Raw genomic sequence first — 23,410 nt, forward strand, 5'->3', positions numbered from 1 at the left:
CCCTATAAGGCTCGATACGTATAACTGCTCTATCGTAGTAGGCTCGCTCATAGGAGCTCGGCCATACTAGGATCTGTATCTCGGCCATTCTGGGCTCGCTCATAGGCGCTCGTCCACAGTAAGCTCGGTATATAAATTACCACCTGATCAGAGGTTTCCCAATAGGGGCCTGCTCACCGATTATAGCTCGATGGTGGTAAAAATACTATAATACTGTATATATATATATATATATATACCCTCTACTCTCTTGACTGGAAGAATACAATACTAAACTGAATATAAAGTCCCAATAAGGGAGAATATTGTAACTTATGAGACTAGGATAATGTACATAAATTTAGGAGTACGAACTTCTCTTTATGTCTCATTATCAAATGCATGTAGTTACGAGATCATGCCAAAATGAAGGAAAGGTTTAGCCTTAACATACCTTAACCCCATTGAGTCCTTAAGACCTTCCAAGAAACTCTTCAAACAACTCAACTCAATCTACCATAGCATAAGGAGATTCACAATCAGTGCTTAGTAAAGGCTAAGTCCGTAATTTAAGCTAGTAACTCATTTACGTAAATTCGGCAGCATCTCCCCTGTAACAAGGGCCTCCTCCAATACCATATACCAACAACAACAACCAGAGCAATCCATATCACCCCTTGTAGACTTCTTACTTTAACTTAACAGTATCATTAACATGATAATTAAGTCATTCATCAATGATTCCAGTCTTATACCATATATTTATAATAAATAAAATAATCCACAACTCCAACTATCCTCAATTAGCAACTTTATTCACTAATTCATGTCTAGTCCTTCCATTTAACTTAATCAATATCAAGATAACCCTATGCACATGAAAGAACACAATATAATTAACCCATAAAATAGCTTCAAGTCATATTTAGCTTACAACATCCATCAATGTCATTACAACACCATAGAAGTGACTTAAGCTAATCTTTACTTGCAATCTCAAGTTTCATATGTTTCTTTCATCAATTCACTTGATAAACATATAGACATGTATAAAAACAGAAAACATATCATAATCAAGCTATTTACCCCAATTTTAATCCATAACAACATATATATAGCCTTAAAACAACCCAACAAAAGATAACAATATCTCTTCCCATTTCAAGTGCTATCTTGTAATCTTTCACTCCAACACCACAATTAATATGTAATTAACCTTAAATACCATCAAAAGGATGTTAAAAATACCTTAGTTAGTATATAATATTCTAAACTTAAGCTTAACTTAGCTCACCATCATCCTTATTCACATCACAACATCATAGAGGGGTTATTCTTCACCTTTGGCTAACTTTGATGTTGGATTATGGTGTACTTTTTTGAAATTTGTTTGGATCCTTGGGGGAACTGTTTGAGAGGGTTTTGAGAGTGTGATGATTTAAGGAGGTCGAAAATGAGCAAATCTCATCCCAAAAATGAGAAACAATAGGTAAAGGTCGATCACCGACCAAGTGGGTCCCATAGGGGCTGCCTACGCGGTCTCGCAAAAATATGAATATCTCTCTATTACGATGTCGTATTGACAAACGGTTTAATGAGTTTGAAACTAGACTCATAGATATTCAATTTGGTACATGGATCATCCCATAATTCTAATTACATTGGGAGAAAAGCTCAGCTACATTTGACCTAAATTTCAGCACATTTATGAATGTAACTTGTGATGACCTTTGACAACTTTTGTTCCGCAACTCGCTTAACTTCACAACATAACACACGACTATCATATGACTAAAATAACTCAAAACATAACCTAATTAGCATGTTGAGCACCCTAGTCTTATCCCAAAAGTACATGTTATAACATTCTCAACTTGTCGACTTTCGACGAAACTTATTTTCTTCAATTCGTTTAGCTTCGAAACCTTCCAACCCTCTTGGTACTTGTTATTCATGATCTTAACTATTTTTAACCTCCACGGTAACATGATTAACTTACTTTACGTAATTTCAAAGATGATCTCATTTCTGAGCTTACATCAATTGACTTACGATGTACTCTTATGTACGAAAACATGGGGTATAACATCATTCCCCCCTTTGGAATATTCGTCCTTGAATGTTGACTGTTGTGCTTATCAGTCTCGTAACTTATAGCTCTTACGAATACCTTTATACTGTCCTTGACATATAGGCAATTGTTCTGTGAATAAATCCAAGGGCTAGAGAATTCCCCCCTTTAGGCCTCTTTCTCACACTACGACCTGTGGTCGGAATTCTTCCAATCTTCGTAACTGTTGGTACCTTCTGTCACGCATCATGTACGACTCTGTCTTTCTACGCATGCCTATGTGACTCTTCTCTCCTATTTCCTCCAGCTTTTAGCCAATCTCTAGGCCTCAGTTTGTGAATATATACAGAACTATGGCAAGTTGTCCATCTGGTTATCTATAGGTGTATTGAAGTCCTTCACTTGGTACTTTGTCAAACTTACGACTATTGCTATATTTTGTTTCATAGCCTCGATTATCTATCCTCATGGCTTTACTGCATCTAGGTAGGTCATACTATACCATAACACTTACTTCGGTTTATTATTACCGAGTTCTGCTGCCCAACTCCAGGTTACTCTCTCGCTGCTTATCCTATATGTATAAATCTAATTCTTTTAATGCTTCCTCGTTAGTGTTCATCTTAAGAATAACAGCCTAATCTCATCTCATACTTTGTAACTTTTATCAATCTATTGTTGATTCACCTTAATGTTGATATATAATCTACCATTGATAGCTTGAAACCTCTTACGTAACACATTATCACTAGGGCTCACGTCTCATCGAGGAACATCTGAAGTGATTTGCCTGATCCACCTAGGGACGATAATACACTTCAATCACTGTATTTCATAGCATCCCAACGTGATTCATCTTATTGGGGTATTCTAATCCCCTGTAATTCATGAAATCCCTTTTCTTTAAATCATTAATCAATCAAAGGCCTAAACGTCATCCTCTTATCTATCATAATTACACCATTATTCTACTACCAGGACAATATTCCTTCTCTTCTAAATGCTCCTAGTCTTAAACTCCTCCGAGTTCATTCAGGCTATACAGAGCTTTCTATAACTTACGGAAACCATCAGCTTTCTTGTTTGATGAGCTTAATCTCGAGGCCTTACCTATTCTTGTCACCTTCTCACCCACCTTTTCTTATCCTTACTCCTATCTACCTAAAACCTTCTCGCTCTACCATACTTTAGCTTGCGGCCTACACATATCTATTTATACTAGTCGCAACCTTCCTTTAACTTGCTAGCACCATAGATTTCCTTGCGTGCCTTCTCAGTTGTCTTTAAACATAAGCAATTACTTCTCATGGTCGTTCTGCCACTTGATGTATAAATAGTTGGCTTATCTTATTGCCCCACGAATATTGGAATTTCCTGCAACACATATGATCTCAAATATCACATTTGAATTGTTTTTCTTCTCGTTCATTAGCCACGATAGGTGTCACGTTCTTATGGAGTGCATACAATGTTGTAGTGAGACTGTTGTTACAAGATCATTTCTTCTTCAAGTTACTATGCTTAGGTTGAAGCCTTCTTCCTTATTTCCTCAGCTAGTCTTTTGTTGAAGTACTTAGGGGAGACCCTCTGACTCCCGTAAAGATGCGAGCTTATTACATCGTATACCCGAAGTAATTTTTTGATGTTCTTACTCGCCTATAATTATCCTTAGTTACTTACCTCTGTGCTCTTGTGCTCGTAGGGTTTCTGCTGAACAAAAATTTTGACTGTCTCCCCAGTGGCTCTCTCTTTTATTTCCGTAATACTTATACGGTACCTTTAACTACCTCAACTCCTACTGTAATATCTCTCAAGGATTACGATGTCATATATACAAGACTGAATTCCCTATATTGGGCTTCACTATGTTTATCTTGCACGATCTGTTGATTTATCTATATCCTCTTGTCTAGCCACAACTAGACTCTTCCTGAATCAATTACTAACTACTCGTTCGTCCATTCTCATATCTATATTCTGCATAATCTCTCTTGGGTTATGTCCTTTGTCTTAACGTACCATTCGCACTGGCTCCTTATGTATCAAGTGTCCATTCACACTTATTTATTTATAACACCCTGGCCAGGAACCCTTACTTCCTCTCCCCGACATCGTGCTTGCATAATGGTCTGGAGTTGCAACATATTTGCATGATCTGAATAAATGCAATCTCATTCCTTTTGCCTTTTATCACATTCTTCCTTTACTATTCCATAGTTATCTAAACCAGTTAACTCTGACTTAATACCATATCACACCATCATCCCCCCTTTAGGGGAGTACTAACATTTAATGCTATGAAGATTTACCTATAAATATTTTACCTCTTCATATTCGGCGTCTTTTCACGTCTTCACCTTACTCGCCTTGCGGTAACCCTTCTGTACCAGGGATAACTGAATTTCTTACGTGCTAGAGTGACACCTAGTGTAACTGGTACACTTAGTCCCTTATGTTTAACTCTGCTCACAGTGCCTGCTTTAGGGAAGCGTCTTCCTGAATGACCTTTAAAGGTTATTCTTTTGTTGTCCATTCTATCATTGCCGGAATGTAATCTCTTAAATTCTCACAATGCTGACTATTATCAAATCCTTCGATACCTAAATCATGTTCGATTATTTTTTTTTGTTTACTAGACCATACTAATTTCTATTACTCTGGGGGTCTAACTTAGCCTTCTAGTAATCATGGTTGAGTCACCAACTCATTTCTCAAAATAAGGATATGACTTTATGGCAGATACTCTTTTATTGTCTCGGGACCAGTCTCCTCTTGTCTTTTCCTTCACTTGACTATAGACTCTGTCATCTTGTCATATTTTGATTTACCATTATCACCCATTTATCACATCTTACTCATAATACTTCATTTACTCTCTTCTTATTCTCCTACTAATATTTTTGTCTATCACTTTATTCCAAAAGCCTCAACAAAACATTCCTTTACTTTTAACTCCCCTTGCTCCATCCATTGACTCTTTGGGTCACCTAACAGTCTCTCTTTACTAGGGACGGGAGCCATACTTAGTAAATATTTATCCCTTCTAGGATTCCAGTGCCTATTTCTAAATTTTCTGAATATTCTAGTATTCATATCTAACTGTACTATTATAGAGTGAACCATCTGGGTGTCTCACAATGAGAACGATTACCATGCTTGCAATATCCTTTGGAAATGTCAGCTAACGCTAGCAATCCATCCACCATTTTTGGCTATCTAACCCCAATTGGATCATGATATCCCATCCTTCTCTTAAACTATATATGTTAGCTCCCATAGGGCATAACTAAGATGGGCGTGGCCGATTGTACATACCTCTGTAACTGTTGAAGGTAACTAAGAATGCTTATATTTCTCTACCTGAATTGTAAATACTGATAATCTTTACTGATTGGGCACCTCGTTCCCTCATTCACCTTGGTTTTGTTATCTGTTAAAACTTATACTTTTACCTTCTTATACTCCCATGTCCTTCTATTCGAGGGGTGTGTTTGATATTCCCATCTTAGAGTCTTAAGCTCGAAATTTGCACATCTGGTATGCACAATCTGATAGGGCCTCAAACTGGACCACGTTGTCAAGAACTCTCACTCTATTAGTGCCCTTACCTAATGCTATATTGTCCCTCTGCCTAACTGTAATCTTGCTAATTACAAATATCTCTGTATCTTTAGTAAACATAAGTCTTGACTCAAACTCTTATGACTCAGCTCTATAGCATGATTCGAATTTAAAAGAAGGGTAACAGACTCCTAAATGCCTCGTAGCTTCCTGTTTATATAATGTGGTGTACAACACATCTATAAACAAGGCTCTACTAGACACAGCTTGTAGACTCCCTAGGATAGAACTGCTTTGATACCACTTTTGTCATGCCCCAAATCTGTGAAGGCGTGACCGGCACCCGGTGCCATATTTGGTCCGAGCGTACCACTCTGTAATTGTGAACTCTGGAGGGGTAACCCTCAACTTAGGCCGATGAGGCCTACCTGCGAGGTGACAATGCCAATCAAGGCCAACCAAGCCACCATGAATGTTTACAACCAGCAATACAAAACTAACATGTACATAGGGCTGGCAAGGCCACAATACTGATATACAAAATATATAAGATTCGTCTATAATCCTCTAGATAAAACTGATATATCATGATCGGGACAAGGCCTCGACCTACCCATCAAACCTGTATATATAAAATGGTCTCCAAGGTCTAGACCTGATAACTATGAGGAAGTGGACCTTACAACCCAAGCTGATGTATGACTCTGTCTACTGGGAAGGTCTATCCAGCTGTCTATCAGGACATGCAGGCATGAAATACATTATCCCCGGCAAAAGGGACATTAGTACGAAATAATGTACCGAGTATGAAAGGCAATAGAATAACCGAAAGTCGAAACTGAATTGATAATATAATAACTAAAAGTAGTTGGGAGTCAAAGATGATCTGAAGATATGCTTACCTGATGATACTGACTCAACTCTCTCAATATAGTAAGTAAAATAGATGTGCGGGCCTATAAGGCTCGGTACTTATAACTGCTCTACTGTAGTAGGCTCGCTCATAGGCGCTCGGCCATACTAGGCTCTGTATGTCGGCCATTCTGGGCTTTCTCATAGGCGCTCGTCCACAGTAGGCTCGGTATATAACTTACCATCTGATCACAGGTTGCCCAATAGGGCCTGTCCACCGATTATAGCTCGATGGTGGTGAAAATATTATAATATTTTGTGTGTGTGTGTGTGTGTGTGTGTGTGTATATATATATATATATATATATATATATATTGACTAGAAGAATACAATACTTAACTGAATATATAAAGTCCCAATAAGGGAGAATACTATAACTTATGAGACTAGGATAATGTACATAAATTCAGGAGTACGAACTTCTCTTTATGTCTTGTTATCAAACGTATGTAGTTACGAGATCATGCCACAATGAAGGAAAGGTTTATCCTTAACATACCTTAACCCAGTTGAGTCCTTAATACCTTCCAAGCAACTCTTCAAACAACTCAACTCAATATACCATAGCATAAGGAGATTCACAACTAGTGCTTAGTAAAGGCTAAGTCTGTAACTTAAGCTAGTAACTCGTTTGCGTAAATTCGAAAGCATCTCCCCTGTAACAAAGGCTTCCTCCAATACCATATACCAACAACAACAACCAGATCAAGCCAGCAAAATATAAGTATCAATAACAAGACACCATATAACAACAACAAGTCACAACTACTTCATAGCGAGCGGCAAGCTACGATTGGAACCCGTATACCCCATATCACCCCTTATAGACTTCTTAATTTAACTTAACAGTATCATTAATATGATAATGAAGTCATTCATCAATGATTCCATCCTTATACTATATATTTATAACAAAGAAAACAATCCATAACTCGAACTATCCTCAATTAGCAACTTTATTCACTAGTTCATGTCTAGTCCTTCCATTTAACTTAATCAACATCAAGATAACCTTATGCACATGCAAGAACACAATATACGTACCTTCTACAGTAGCTTCAAGTCAAAATTCAAGTTATATTTAGCTTACAACAGCCCTCAATAGCAATACAAACCATAGAAGTGACTTAAGCTAATCTTCACTTCCAATCTAAAGTTTCATATGTTTCTGTCATCAATTCACCTAATAAACATATAGACATGCATGAAAATAGAAACCATATCATAATCAAGCTATTTAACCCAATTTCCAGCCATAACAACATATATATACCTTAAAACAACCCAACAAAAAATAACAACATCTCTTCCCCTTTCAAGTGCTATCTTGTAATCTTTCACTCCAACCCCACAACTAATATGTAATTAACCTTAAACACCATCAAAATGAAGTTAAACATACTTTAGAAAGTAGATAATATTCGAACCCTAAGCTTAACTTAGCTCACCATCATCCTTATTCACATCACAACATCATAGAGGGGTTATTCTTCACTTTTGGCTAACTGTGATGTTGGATTATGGTGTACTTCATTGGAATTTGTTTGGAGCCTTGGGGGAACTGTTTGGGAGGATTTTTAGAGTTTGAGGATGGAAGGATATCGAAAAATTAGCAATGCTCATCCCAAAAACGAGATAAAAATAGGTGAAGGTCGGCCACCGACCAAGTGGGTCCCATAGGGGCTGCCTGCGCGGTCTCGTGAAAATGCAAATATCTCTCTACTCCGATGTCGTATTGATAAACGGTTTAATGAGTTGGAAACTACACTCGTAGATATTCAATTTGGTAGTGTATCATCCCTTAATTCCAAGTACATTGGGATAAAAGCTCAGCTACATTTGACCTAATGTTCAGCACATTTATGAATGTAACTTGTGATGACCTTTGCCAACTTTTGTTCCACAACTCGCTTGACTTCACAACATAACACACGACTATAATACGATTAAAATAAATCAAAACATAACCTAATTATCATGTTAAGCACCCTAGTCTCATCCCAAAAGTACATGTTATAACATTCCCAACTTGTCGACTTTCGAAGAAACTTATTTTCTTCAATTCATTTAGCTTTGAAACATTCCAACCCTCTTGGTACTTGTTATTCATGATCTTAACTATTTGTAACCTCCACGGTAACATGATTAACTTACTTTATGTTCTTTCAAAGATGATCTTATTTCTGAGCTTACATCAATTGACCTGCGACGTACTCTCATGTACGAAAACATGGGGTGTAACATCATCAAATAGGGGAACGAGGCTCAAATACACAAAACGACTGGCCGGGTCGTTACAGTGGCCATCATGTGTCTCCTAAACTTGGAGAGTAATTCATCAAATGGAAGTGTGAATAACCTTGAACGAGATATTGGGGTGCCAAACTTTACTCAAGAATAGATCTTTGGCCTTTTTATTTCTGATCTTGTCCTAAGCTGATTTGTTTGTATTCTTTTATGTATCTGTCAAGTCCTTTACAACTTTATCTTGAAGGTCCTACCTCTCAAAATCTGGCTCCGTCTATGATACTAATAATACTACTTCCGATCTATTTTGTTTGATGTTTCTACCTTTTCATTTTAGTCTAAAATAAGTGATGTTTTACATAATCAAGAAGATATTAATTTTATGTTCCAAATCTATGTTTGATTGTTTATTCTTCCCACATGATAACAAAAATAAGATATAAATACTTAATTAACTGAACTGGTATAAGTCTAAGTCCAATTAACATAATCAATAGCATCAATACATAACAAATCCCCCAGAACTGGTAAATAGAGAGTCATGAGCTCTAAAATGGAAATACAAGTCTGAAAAACTTAATAACAATACTGTCCGAAATAAAGACAATAGTAAAATGGAAAGAGACGCCAAGGATGCAATCGAGATGTAGCTCTACCTCGTCTCTCGGATAACTCAACAAGCAAAACTCCACTACTGGTGGCTTGGTCTAACACCTGGATCTGCACAATTAAGTGCAAAGAATAGTACGACTACAACCGGGCCCATGTATTCAGCAAGTATCATAACTAACCTTGGCGAGGTAAAAGAAGCAAGAATTAAAAATTATACTTTCTAATCACCTGTACAGTTAATGAATTTAACAAGTACAGAACAATAATATGATCAAGTCATAAAACATAGAATGAACCATCTTGGTGTACACAATTACTTAAATACTCTGCTCAGTCATTGATCCACATATAAAGATGATATGTAAGTAAATCCGGTAAATAACCAAGGAAATTGAAAGTAAATATAAACTGAAATAACCAAAACAAACACTGGCCGGACTTTCCTCAGAATCTCAATACTCAAACCAAACTACTGATTAGTTTTCCTCAATCTGCATGTACACCATCAAGAAGAAACAAGATAGGGTGACCCTAGAGGGATGGATCCATATCCACACGCTGCACGGCATAGTCACGTGCAATAATCATAATCCACCTTGCGTGATCACATGCTTAATATCATAATTTGCCCGGCATGGTCACAGGCACAATATCACAATTCACCCGGCATGGTCACAGGCACAACACACAATCCACACGGCGTGGTCACGTGCTACCAGTCCAAACCACATCATACAAAAGGCAAATATACAAGAATACATGTATATGATCAATGAATATTAGATTTCATACTCCTAGAATGGTATAAGTGACATGACAAAGTATATGCATGTACAAAGTGTGCTATCATAGCTCAAATCGGCAATTTCATCATCGAAATAGCAATTATCAAGTTCAATCAGGAGATTAACCTCTATGTAACCTCAAACATGGATCAGATAGCTCACAAAAGAGTTACAAATATGAGAAACATCACAGTATAAAGCTTAGCAATCAATTCAAGGCATATCATAGCCTAAGCACTACCCCGAGCATGGATAAATACCTCGGTGCTCGCACATAGGCTCAAACCCACACATATGCACCACTGTAGCATGTAGCTATCACAAATAACTCAGGAAACTAGTGCCTCAACCAAGCTTAGGCAGGATACTTACCTCAAGTAAGCCAAATCAGTATTCTAAGAAGCCCTTCCTGCGTGAATCAACCTCCATACGACCTGAATCTAGCCAAATTAACTTAATATAATCAGTAAAAGTGATAAGAACTGATTCCAAATGATAAATCTAAGATCTTTAACCAAAATCAGAAAGTCAACCCCAGGCCCGTACTTCGGAATTCGACCAAACTCATAAATTTCGAACACCCATTTCGATACAAGTCTAAATATATGTGTTTCATCCCATTCTAACCTCAAATCCACCCTCAAATATCACTCTCCAATATCATAGTCTAAAAACCCCCAAATCCCACCTTAAATTCTTATAAATTAGGTGTTGCACCCCGTTTTCTTGCGAAAGCGGGCTTCGACATGTGACAACTCTTTTAAATGAAGGTATTAAAAGAGTAGAGTCGCCACCTAATGATTTTTAAGGTGCTCTAGGGCACCTGTTTGGAAATAACTCTATTTGACTACTCCGTGTCACCAAAGATTGGGTAAGGGCTTTAGGCACTCTTTGAGGTCCACAATTGTGGGTCCCGGCCGAATTTTAAACTATGTAGATTATGTGATTAGGCTAGGTGATCAAATAAACAAAGGGAAATTTAGAAGTCGAAGAGTCTTAGTATAACACATGAGAATTGGTACAAATCTTAATGATCACAAGGATGCAACTATATTGGTCTATGTTAAATGACTAAGTGTAAATAACAAGTATATAAAGAAAAAGGGGGTCCTAAGTATTTTAGCCTAAAGGATCACCCCGTGCAACATAAATAATACTTCGCAACTCCGTTAAGGTAGGGGTTGCTCATATTATTCAGCGGGAACAGACTATCATCTCCTGCTACCCAATTACTATGTTAAAGTTGTTACCTAAAGGCGCTCTAATTCAATTCTAAATCGTATCCTATATGTGCACTACACGTCCCGTACCTACGGTCCATGAGGCATTTGACCTATTATTTGGATGGTTTTAGACTTCACTTAGGCTACTCAAAATGATAAAGTTAAGTGACATTCAAAACAGATAGGACTCCGCATAACGACAATTAAAGGCCCAAGTTAGCCTTCGCAACAAATGTTCGCGGGCAGTTTAGGCAGTACATAGTTCCAGAATCGAGACTTAGAGTCCTATAGGCATAGTTTCTAGGTGATTCTGAATTCCAGTATCCTATATGCATTGTTATTGTTCTAAGTGGCTTAGGCGAGGAGGCAGTAAACTGTTTGCAAACTCAAGATTATTAGCACTGATTTTATAGATAGGCGTCTCAGGCGAGTGACATTGTCCTATAGGCATGATTTCAAAGTTGTTTGCACAATGGGCAGTGAAAGCTATTAAAACTCGGAATTTCCAGCGTTTGATTTTATAGACATGCTTTCTAGGAGAATAACAGTATTCTATAAGCAAGATTTCTAAAAGTTTGAATTTGAATTCGCTGTTAACATACTTATTCCTATAGACATGCTATCTAGGTAGAAGTGTAATAAAACAGCAGAAGCAGTTGATTAAGAGATTATTGTCCTATGGGCATGATACCTAGATGGACAGTGCACCAAAAGTAATAGAAGCAATTTGATCAATTAATTATTTGAAGTCCTATAGGCATGATATCTAGGTTAGGAAAAGCATATAATATACGTCCTATAGGCATGCTGTCTAAACACACAGTAATAACAAATATGGCGATTAATAGCATGTTAGAGATAGTGTGCGAGTATTAGACAAATTAGGTGAGGTGTGTACAATTCCTAGAGACATGATTTCTACTAGCATGCAGAAGTAGAGCAAGATAAACAAGATAACAAATAAAGTACGTAGACCCTATAGGCATGTTCTCTACCCTTTATGCAAGAACAAAGCACACCCATTCCCCAATTTCACTAACACCCCAATTATTTGTTATTATAAGTTACAGGGCCAAAATGGAGTAATACAAACTCAAAGATGACAAAATACAGACCGAAATAAGTACATGCCCGCTATAAAATAACCCCGTGAATTTCTGGGCCTTCAGCAGCCTCACCAACCAACAGAACCAAATCTCAGACTCATAAGGACAGTAGAATCATCCTAAATAAAATGCCCAGGTCTAACAACACATATGGCCCAATGTCAGGCCCAACGAATAACTTACTTATCCAAATGGATGCCAAACTTAACCATACAGGTGACAGACCACTCATGGAATTAATTAAACAACTTTTCACACTTAACTCCTAAAGCTATAACTAATCAACAGTTCTAACCAAAGCACATAGACAAGATCACATAAAATACTAACAAGTTTACAAGGCAGGTTCATGCTTGTATTCTTAGAAACAAAGCTAAAGTGACAGGATTAACCATCATAGGATAGTGAACTATTCCAAAAGAGTTTTAAGAGTAAACTGATTCAGAATTAGCCTAAAAGTGCTTTAGACAGAAGATTTAAACATGGGAATCTAATAGTCATAGACAGGAACAAGTAGAGCAAAGCCTTCACATGAAAGTTGTAACATGAAGGCCTAGTGAAAACAACATAACAGAACAGGTTCATGATCAAGCAATCACTTAGTAGAAAATAAGAAAACTTGAACATGCTGAATATCAGTTACAATACCAGCAAAACTTATAGTAAACAGAAGACATGTCAATTTTCAAATCAATAGGACAGACAAGCATCAAACCTTTTACTAGTTGGCCACAAATAGGCAAAAATGCTAATTATGAGATTTACTCTAATAGTCTTAACTAATACTGAAAAACACAGGAATGAGCAAGTCAAGAAAAGAACACAATAGAGTTACAAATTACATGGAAACAGGTCATAGCAAATAGCAGAACTCCAGAAAGACAAAAGTTGGGCATGAATATCTCTACAGGAATTAGAACACATTCTGGGCATGAGTTGGCTATCATAATAGTATAGAACAAGGAAGGAACCAAACTCAGAATAAGCAACAGGTACAAGTAACCAAATATTCACAAACATAATGATTAGAAATTATTCAGGTTGGACACACCTAATGAGCATACATTAAGGCTAGCATATTACGCTAAGTATTTAGATAGACTCGCAGAGAAATAGCAAATTATGCATAAAGGATTCAACATGAAGAAAGCAAATTGAGTAAGAACATAGTTTCATAAGGGTTTTGGTACAAGAAATCAACACAAGGTTCAACAACCATCAATCATGTTTCAATTATGTATCAGGCAGGCATCATGAATCAACTTAGCTATCCACATGTGAGTTAAAATCAGAACTCGCATAGAATTGAAGCTAGGGGAACTACAGAGTAGTACTAAAACAAGCAGAATTGTATACGAAAGGGCATAATATTGAAATTAACTCAAGGAGATCCAAATAGCACTAATGCACATAACACAAACACGAACAGAAAGAAGTAGAAGTGCAAGAGTATAGGGCACTAACCAATTGCAGACAAACTAAAAAAAGTATGAAGAACTCGAAAATCTCAAGAATAGTTGTGATTATTGAAGGCCGGTAAAACCTCAACTCCCCAATGCTTCAGAGTTCACAGGAGCCTCGAAATGGACTTCGAGCAATGCTTGCACTGGAGGAAGGTAAACAAAATCCGGTGGCCTTGGCTTTCAGCCGGTCAAGAGCTCAATTTCATAATAGTACAGAATAAATAAGAGTGAGAGAATAGTTCTTAAGGTGATTAAAGTCTATCTAAAAGGAAATTGGGGAGGGGTTATATAGTGGAGAAATCGAGCAAGCAAATATGGAAAATAATTAATTAAACACAAATAAGGAAAGAAAATTACATGCAATCGATAATAGAACCAATAAAGGAACAAATTGAAATTTCAAACCCTAGTTCGACGAAAATCAAAGATTAGCCGAGGATCTTGGTAAATCGGACCCATATAATCTGGTAGTGAGTGTATCTAGACGAAATATCATCTAAGTCTCGAAGATTGAGGACGATTGTTCATAACTCAGGGCCTGGTACTTGCCAAGAATAGGCGAGTACTCGGAGATGCCAAAATCGTGTAAGTAACAAGATGACAGAACGTATAAGGTAAGGGAATCATGGATTGATTCCATTTTGGGGCCGGATTCAGAGAGGATTTGAGGGTATGGCGGCTAGGGTTTCTCAGAGATGAGTGGAATAGAGAGGTTTCAGAGGCGGCTGTTTAGGTGGAAATGTCCCTAGGGTTTAGGTTAAGGGGATATAAGGAAAGGTAGGGAATTATTATGGGTCGTTGATCATTTGAGATCAACGGCCAAGATCGAAAGGGAATGGGGTGGGTTGTTTAAACGGGTCGCGATCGGGTTATTTAAAAGAGGGTTGTTTGGTTTGGGTTGGGGCGTTATTGGGCTTAGGTGGGGTGTCTGGGCTGCCAATTAATCCGAGAAATAGCCTGGTTTGGGCCAGCTTTAAAAAATAAAAGAATTAAGGAAAACAAAATTAATAAAAATATCTAAATAAGTGTAAAAAATATTATTTGAGCAACTATGCATTTTAAAATAATAGCTGAAGGTTGTAAACATATAAAAGTTATTTTGACTTATAATAAAATAATAAAATATAATTAATTGTAAAATATAGGCTATTATCGCAAAAATGTGTAAATAGCACAAAAATGCAATTATATACAATGAAATAAAATATTGTAAAGCATATATGTGATTGTAAATAATAAATTTGGGTGTTTAAATCATCACAAAATAATTTAATATTGACCCTGATATCTTACAAAGGCTTGAAGAATTGGAGAGAGAAGAAGGTCTTCGTCAGGATGAAGAAGGAGATGATGATTTTGAGATGGACGGTGTTGAGCTGACCCCCGAAGAACAAGTAGCATTAGCTGAAATCCAGAAACATAAGAGTTTGCTCATTCAACAGCATAGAATTAAGAAAAGCACTGCAGAGAGTCGACCCAATATACCAAGAAAGTTTGACAAAGACAAGGAGTTCACTTCAAAAAGAATGGGAAGGCAGTTATCTGCTTTGGGGCTGGATCCAACTCTATCAATCAATCGAGCCTGTAGTAAATCAAGGGGTCGTAAGTGAGAGATATCAGTTGAACGTGGAGATGACATTGATAAGGATGCAATGGATGTCGACTAGATTACTCCCAACAAGAAGCAAAGATTGAGATCACTTTCCATTACGGCAAGATCAAGGTCAAGGTCACGACCTCCAGATGAATTTGTTCCAGGGGAAGGCTTAAAGGACAAAGCCTAGAAAAAGATGGCTATAAAGATGGCTAAGGGTTCTTCTAAGAAGAGGAACAAGGATGCTTGGTGGGGAGAGGCTGATAGAGTTATTCCTACTCTGAAACCAAAACATCTCTTCTCAGGAAAGCGACCAATTGGGAAAACTGATCGGCGCTAGTAAACCAAGATGGCATTTTATCTTGGAATTTGCTAATGGTACCTATCAAGATGCTTCTGTTGCAGTATCTTGGGTGGCGGATAGAAAGGCTAAAAGAATATTCAGCTTATTTTGGACACTTCCGCAATTGAATTTTTCATCTCTGTTATTTTGAACTTACCTTGTTGTTTATTTATGCTATTTTTCATATTGTTTTTTAACTTTAAATTGTGGAAGAATGTTCGTTGTTATTTTATTTTAAAAGAACAAAGATGTGAGGTACATTACAAGAATTCAACCTATTGAAATGGCAAGACCAAGACTGGGGGGGGTTAATATATATTCAAGTAATTTAAATGCAAAAACAAAATCAATTTTAGTGCTTTAAAAATTATAGAAGATTATAGAAAATACTTGTATGACTCTTGTAAATTGAGTAATGATGCAAAAATGATGTTCTGAAAGTATATATATATTATTTGAAAAATATAAGGGTAAAATTGAGTATCAACAGCTGCCCCTCTTTACTCGGGAATGATGATAGAGTTGTCAGGTAAAGAAAATGATGATCAATTTTGTCCGAAGTGAGTGAGGAATGATGTGTTTTGAAAAAAAGTGGGGTTGAACCCTGGTTCTTGAGTTGCCTACATATCCCTGGTGTTACGAGAATCAGGCAGTGTGTAGTTCTGGATTCAACTGCGAATGAAACCAATGGAATTGTTATAAAATTGGTCGTGTGTTTCAAAAAAGGATCTTTTGAGTAGGATAGTGTCGTGAGTAACGAATAATTTCGGGTGGGGTTATGAATGCAAATTGAACGTTACGGATGTACAAGGCAGATATTTGAACGATTATAGAACAAAAGGTAATCAATTACTGAGCATCGGTTACATTTTAGGTGATTGAAGGATGTGAACGTTGTGAACGGAAACCAGAGTGAGAATTGTTCTTGTTTGTAGAACGATTACCACTCGAGTAACCTGCAAAACATAAAACACGATGCATGCGAATATATATGGGTTATTGCAAAAATTTAAACATGATGCAAATTCCCTTCGGACCATGAGAGTTGTCTTTGGACGATAAGGATGATGTCCTTAGACTATGACGTCCTAGGCCATGAAGCATTTGATAAGGTATTTGCATGCCATGAAATGATGTCCTCAGGCCATGAGGATGGTGCCTCTGGACTATGACGCCTTTGAACAATGATGTGCAATTTCGAGAAATCCTCAGGCCATGGCATGGTGTCTTCAGGCTATGAGGATGGTGCCTTTGGACGATGACGCCTTCGAACAATGTGGCGGTCTTTCAGCCCATGAAATGCAAGTATGTCATAATATCGATCGCTTGATAAAGGAAACAGGTGATACTTAGTCATTCGCTAAAACGAGACAAGACAAGGCTTAGTCTTATATGAGATGAGGGAAACGCTTAGCCCGTTGCAAAGAAAGGAGATAATGCTTAATCTTATGCAGTGTAGCGGAGACAGAGTTTAGTTTCATGCAAGGGAAGGCGATGCTTAGCCTTATACAATAATGGAGGCAGTGCTTAGCCTCGTGAGAGAAAGAGAGACAGTGCTTAGTCTCATGCGAGGAAGGCAGTGTTTATCCTAATCTACTTGGTCCCTGAAGAACCTTCTCCATGCTTGGCTCTTTTGACCCCATCAATCATGTTTCCCAGATCGCGCATATCTAGCAATAAGTAAGCTTTTTCCAGCTTTCCTCCTTCATCGTCGTCCATGCCTTGACAATCCGAAAGTCTCTTTCTCATCTTTCCTTCTAGCTCCATTAGTCCTTGTTCCGGGTATTCCAATCTTTCTGTATACTTAGTGGCAATCTCCTTCCATTCCCTTATCGCCTCCATATTCACTTTGTGCTGCTCCAGATGTTTAGCTTCAGACTCGAACACCCTTTTGCATAGCCTTTTGTACTTCACATGTGCCTCAGCCACTTCATCTATGATCCTATCCTTCAGATTGACTCCTGGTTTGACGTCCCTAGCTATGTCGTCTTCCATCCATGATAGATAGTAGTACATATGACTGGCATGATACATGTCTGACTCAATAGTTTCACCTTCCACTTTTGGTTCTATATGTGTTGCGCTTCGAACTTGAACGGGATGACATCTCCCTTGAAATCTGCCTTGTACTGGACCATATTGGAAACATGAGGTATGACTTGTTTTCTTCCAGCTTGTCCCATTACCCTTATAGGAGCGTAAGGGTAGATTCCTCGTAGCCCGATCAGTACCAAGTGAGTAGTTCCTTTTGATCTGATGATGAACTCACTACTATGAAACCATTCAAACATCTAATGCACTTGCTCGTCTGTCAAATTGCTGAAGAAACGCACTCAACTTACAGCATTTTCAGGCTTTGCAAACCTGTCTAGGATAAACCTCATTTTCTTTGGGTGATGGTTGGCTATGTAGTCATTTAGTGGCCTTCGCAGAAGCTGTTGATGATATTCACCCCTCTGAAAGTGTTCCAGCAGCCAGACTTGTAGCAATAGATTGTAACCCTCAAAGTGTCCAAACCCATGCTTGCACCGATCTAGAGCACGGTACATCTCAGCTAATATCATTGGGATGATAGTATAAGTTTGTCCTTCGATACCATCCATTAAGGTCCTGGCGACCATGGCTAGACGAGTATGAATTCTTCCTCCTTTCATTAGAAAGATCAACCCACCCAGGAAGCAGACAATGAAACATAAACCTGGCGATGCACCCATCCCAAAGAAGTAATGGCTAGTTCATCATGATGAAGACGATATGACTTGCTGTGCCCATAACGCTCGTAAAGCAATTCAAAAGGGATGTATGATTTCTTTAGACAGAGCAATTCATCATTCTTCTTAAAACCCAACATTTTCAGAAAACCGCGGGGAGTGCGATTCTCCGGTACTAGCAGTCCTGGACTATCACATGGTAACTTGGCGAAACCCCCTATTTCTTATAGGAGAGGAGTCATTTCTATGTTGCCAAATCGAAAAACAACTCGTTTCTCATCCCAGAATATGGTAGAGGCCTCAATCAATTCCCTATTTGGTTGAATGTTCAGCAAAGATGGCAGGTCACCAAGTATTCTCCTCACATAATTTTTATCACAAGGTGCAAGGTCTTTCCACCAGTCAAGTAGCAAAGGCGGGATATTCTGGACCATACCGAACCTAGAAATTTTGTGCTTCATTTTCTGCAAACAAATAAGAGTTAGCTCGTTCCCCCTCCAAATTCGACTACTTACGCAATAATTATCAACATGTTGGCACATTTTCTCCAAGTAATGCACATAATATGCTAGTGTCCATTGGGATTGTGGAAATCTCATCGGACTTTAGACAAGGTTTTATCTAAGTGGGTTGTTATGTCAGTGACGTCTCAATCCGTACTAGGTTTATCATGATGCATATACATTTCAAATTGGAGTGGGGTTTCTAGAAGAGTCTAGACCAGTACTCCCAAGTGGACAACTTGAGTAGGAAAGGCACGGGATTGTCGACTGCACCGTTGATCGACTAGTCTGCCGCAAATAAGGCTTTCCGATTTTAAAAGGGTGATTTCAGGAAAGCGCGGACACTCATCAAGCGCCGCTATGTTGATAATTGGCACGAGTGGATTATTATGCGGAGCATGCTTTGTGAAGAAATAATAACACATTGCCAAGTATTTGCATGATAAAAGTACGTAAAAGCACTAAATAACATAGTAAAGGCAAACATGAAAAGAAGTGAAAAGAAAAGAAAGACAAAATAAAGAAGTCAGTTTAGCTCATGAAAATGTACGAGAACGTAATGAAGCGGGTGGGGAAATAGGGATGGGAGAGTCATAGAAGTCTTAGACAAGATGAAAGAGATGGAGAGAGATCATACATGTCATAGCAAATAAAGAAGAATAAGGGAAGGGATGCCATGTCATAGCAGTTTAAAACAAATGAAGAAAAAATAAGGAAAGTAATCCACATAAGTCAAGTTCGTCATGTTAAGTGCCTAAGTATATCCCAGCAGAGTCGTCATGCTGTCGCATCCCGTTTTCTTGCAAAAGTAGGTTTAAACATGTGACAACTCTTTTAAATGAAGGTATTAAAATAGTAGAGTCGCCACCTGACGATTTTTAAGGTACGTTAGGGCACCTGTTTGGAAATAACTCTGTTTGACTAATCTGTGTCACAAAAGATCGGGTAAGGGCTCATATTACCTCAAAGAGAAGGTTTGAGGTACTCTTTGAGGTCCACAACTGTGGGTTCCGGACGAATTTTAAACTATGTGGATTATGTGATTAGGCTAGGTGATCAAATAAATAAAGAGAAATTTAGAAGTCGAAGAGTCTTACTATAACACATGAGAATTGGTACAAATCTTAATGATCACAAGGATAAAACTACATTGGTCTATGTTAAATGACCAAGTGTAAATAACAAGTATATAAAGAAAAGGGGGGGTCCTAAGTTTTTTAGCCTAAAGGATCACCCCGTGCAACATAAATAATACTTCGCAACTCCATTAAGGTAGGGGTTGCTCATATTATTCAGCAGGCACAGACTATCATCTCCTGCTACCCAATTACTATGTTGAAATTGTTACCTAAAGGCGCTCTAATTTAATTCTAAATTGTATCCTATGCGTGCACTACCCGTCCTGGACCTACGGTCCAAGAGGCGTTGGACCTATTATTTGGATGGTTTTAGACTTCACCTAGGCTGCTCAAAATAATAAAACTAAGCGACATTCAAAACAGATAGGACTCCACATAAAGACAATTAATGGCCCAAGTTAGCCTCCGCAACAAATGCACGTGGGCAGTTTAGGCAGTACATAGTTTTAACATGAAGGCCTAGTGAAAACAACATAACAGAACAGGTTCATGATCGAGCAATCACTTAGTAGAAGATACAAAAACTTGAACATGTTGAATATCAGTTACAATACCAGCAGAACTTATAGTAAACAGAAGACATGTCAATTTTCAAATCAATAGGACAGACAAGCATCAAACCGTGTACTAGTTGGCCATATATAGGCAAAAATGCTGATTATGAGATTTACCCTAAAAGTCTTAACTAATACTGAAAAACACAAGATTGAGCAAGTCAAGAAAAGCACACAATAGAGTTACAAATAGCATGGGAACAGGTCATAGCTAATAGTAGAACTCCAGAAAGATAAAAGTTGGGCATGAATATCTCAACAGGAATTAGAACACATTATGGGCATGAGTTGGCTATCATAATAGTACAGAATAAGGCAAGGAACCAAACTCAGAATAAGCAACAGGTATAAGTAACCAAATATTCATAAGCATAATGATTAGAAATTATTCAGGTTCGACACACCTAATGAGCGTGCATTAAGGCTAGCATATTAGGCTAAGTATTTAGATAGACTCGCAGAGAAATAGCAAATTATGCATAAAGGATTCAACATGAAGAAAGAAATTTGAGCAAGAACATAGTTTCATAAGGGTTTTGGTACAAGAAATCAAAACAAGGTTCAACAACCATCAATCATGTTTCAATTACGTATCAGGCAGGCATCATGAATCAACTTAGCTATCCACATGTGAGTTAAAATCAGAACTCGCATAGAATTGAAGCTAGGGGAACTACAGAGTAGTACTAAAACAAGCAGAATTGTATACGAAGGGGCATAATATTGAAATTAACTCAAGGAGATCCAAATAGCACTAATGCACATAACACAAACACGAACAGAAAGAAGTAGAAGTGCAAGAGTATAGGGCACTAACCAATTGCAGACAAACTAAAAAAAGTATGAAGAACTCGAAAATCTCAAGAATAGTTGTGATTATTGAAGGCCGGTAAAACCTCAACTCCCCAATGCTTCAGAGTTCACAGGAGCCTTGAAATGTACTCCGAACAGTGCTTGCACTGGAGGAAGGTAAAAACATCTGGTGGCCTTGGCTTTCAGCCGGTCGAGAGCTCAATTTCATAATAGTACAGAATAAATGAGAGTGAGAGAATAGTTCTTAAGGTGATTAAAGTCTGTCCAAAAGGGAAACTAGGGAGGGGTTATATGATGGTAGAAATCGAGAAAGCAAACTTGGAAAATAATTAATCAAACACAAATAAGGAAAACAAATCACATGCAATCGATAATAGAACCAGTAATGGAAAAAAATGAAATTTCAAATCCTAGTTCGACGGAAATCAAAGATTGGCCAAGGATTTTGGTAAACCGGACCCATATAATCTGGTAGTGAGTGTATATAGACGAAATATCATCTAAGTCTCGAAGATTGAGGATGATTGTTCATAACTAAGGGCCTGGTACTTGCCAAGAATAGGCAGTTGTTTAGGTGGGAATGTCTCTAGGGTTTAGGTTAAGGGAATATAAGGAAAGGTAGGGAATTATTATGGGTCGTTGATCATTTGAGATCAACGGCCAGGATCGAAAGGGAATGGGGCGGATTGTTTAAACGAGTCGCGATCGGGTTATTTAAAAGAGGGTCGTTTGGTTTGGGCTGGGGCGTTATTGGGCTAAGGTGGGGTGTCTGGGCTGCCAATTAATCCGAAACATGGTCTGGTTTGGGCCAGCTTTAAAAAATAAAGTAATTAAGGAAAACAAAATTAATAAAAATATCTAAATAAGTTTTAAAAATATTATTTGAGCAAATAAGCATTTTAAAATAATAGCGGAAGCTTGTAAACATATAATCTTTGAATAAAATAATAAAATACAATTAATTGCAAAATATAGGTTACTATCGCAAAAATGTGTAAATAGCATAAAAATGCAAATGAAATTATATAAAATGAAATAGAATATTGTAAAGCATATATGTGGTTGTAAATAATAAATTTGGGTGATTAAATCAACATAAAATAATTTAAAGGTGTAATTAATACATATTCAAGTAATTTAAATGCAAAAAAAATCAAATTTTAGTGCTTTAAAAATTATAGAAGATTATAGAAAATACTTGTATGACTCTTGTAAATTGAGTAATGATGCAAAAATGATGTTCTGAAAGTATATATATTATTTGAAATTTATAAGGGCAAAATTGGGTATCAACAACTACCCCTCTTTACTCGGGAATGATGATAGAGTTGTCGGGTAAAGAAAATGATGACCAATTTTGTCCGAAGTGAGTGAGGAATGATGTGTTTTGAAAAAAAGTGGGGTTGAACCCTGATTCTTGAGTTGCCTACATATCCCTGGTGTTACGAGAATCAGGCAGTGTGTAGTTCTGGATTCAACTGCGAATGAAACTAATGGAATTGTTATAAGATTGGTCGTGTGTTTCAAAAAAGGATCTTTTGAGTGGGATAGTATCGTGAGTAACGAATAATTTCGGGTGGGGCTATGAATGCAAATTGAACGTTACGGATGTACAAGGCAGATATTTGAACGGTTATAGAACAAAAGGTAATCAATTACTGATCATCGGTTACATTTTAGGTGATTGAAGGATGTGAACGTTGTGAACGGAAACCAGAGTGAGAATTGTTCTTGTTTGTAGAACGATTACCACTCGAGTTACCTGCAAAACATAAAACACGATGCATGCGAAT

Source organism: Nicotiana tomentosiformis, chromosome 8 (assembly GCF_000390325.3).
Source record: "Nicotiana tomentosiformis chromosome 8, ASM39032v3, whole genome shotgun sequence".
Taxonomy (NCBI): domain Eukaryota; kingdom Viridiplantae; phylum Streptophyta; class Magnoliopsida; order Solanales; family Solanaceae; genus Nicotiana; species Nicotiana tomentosiformis.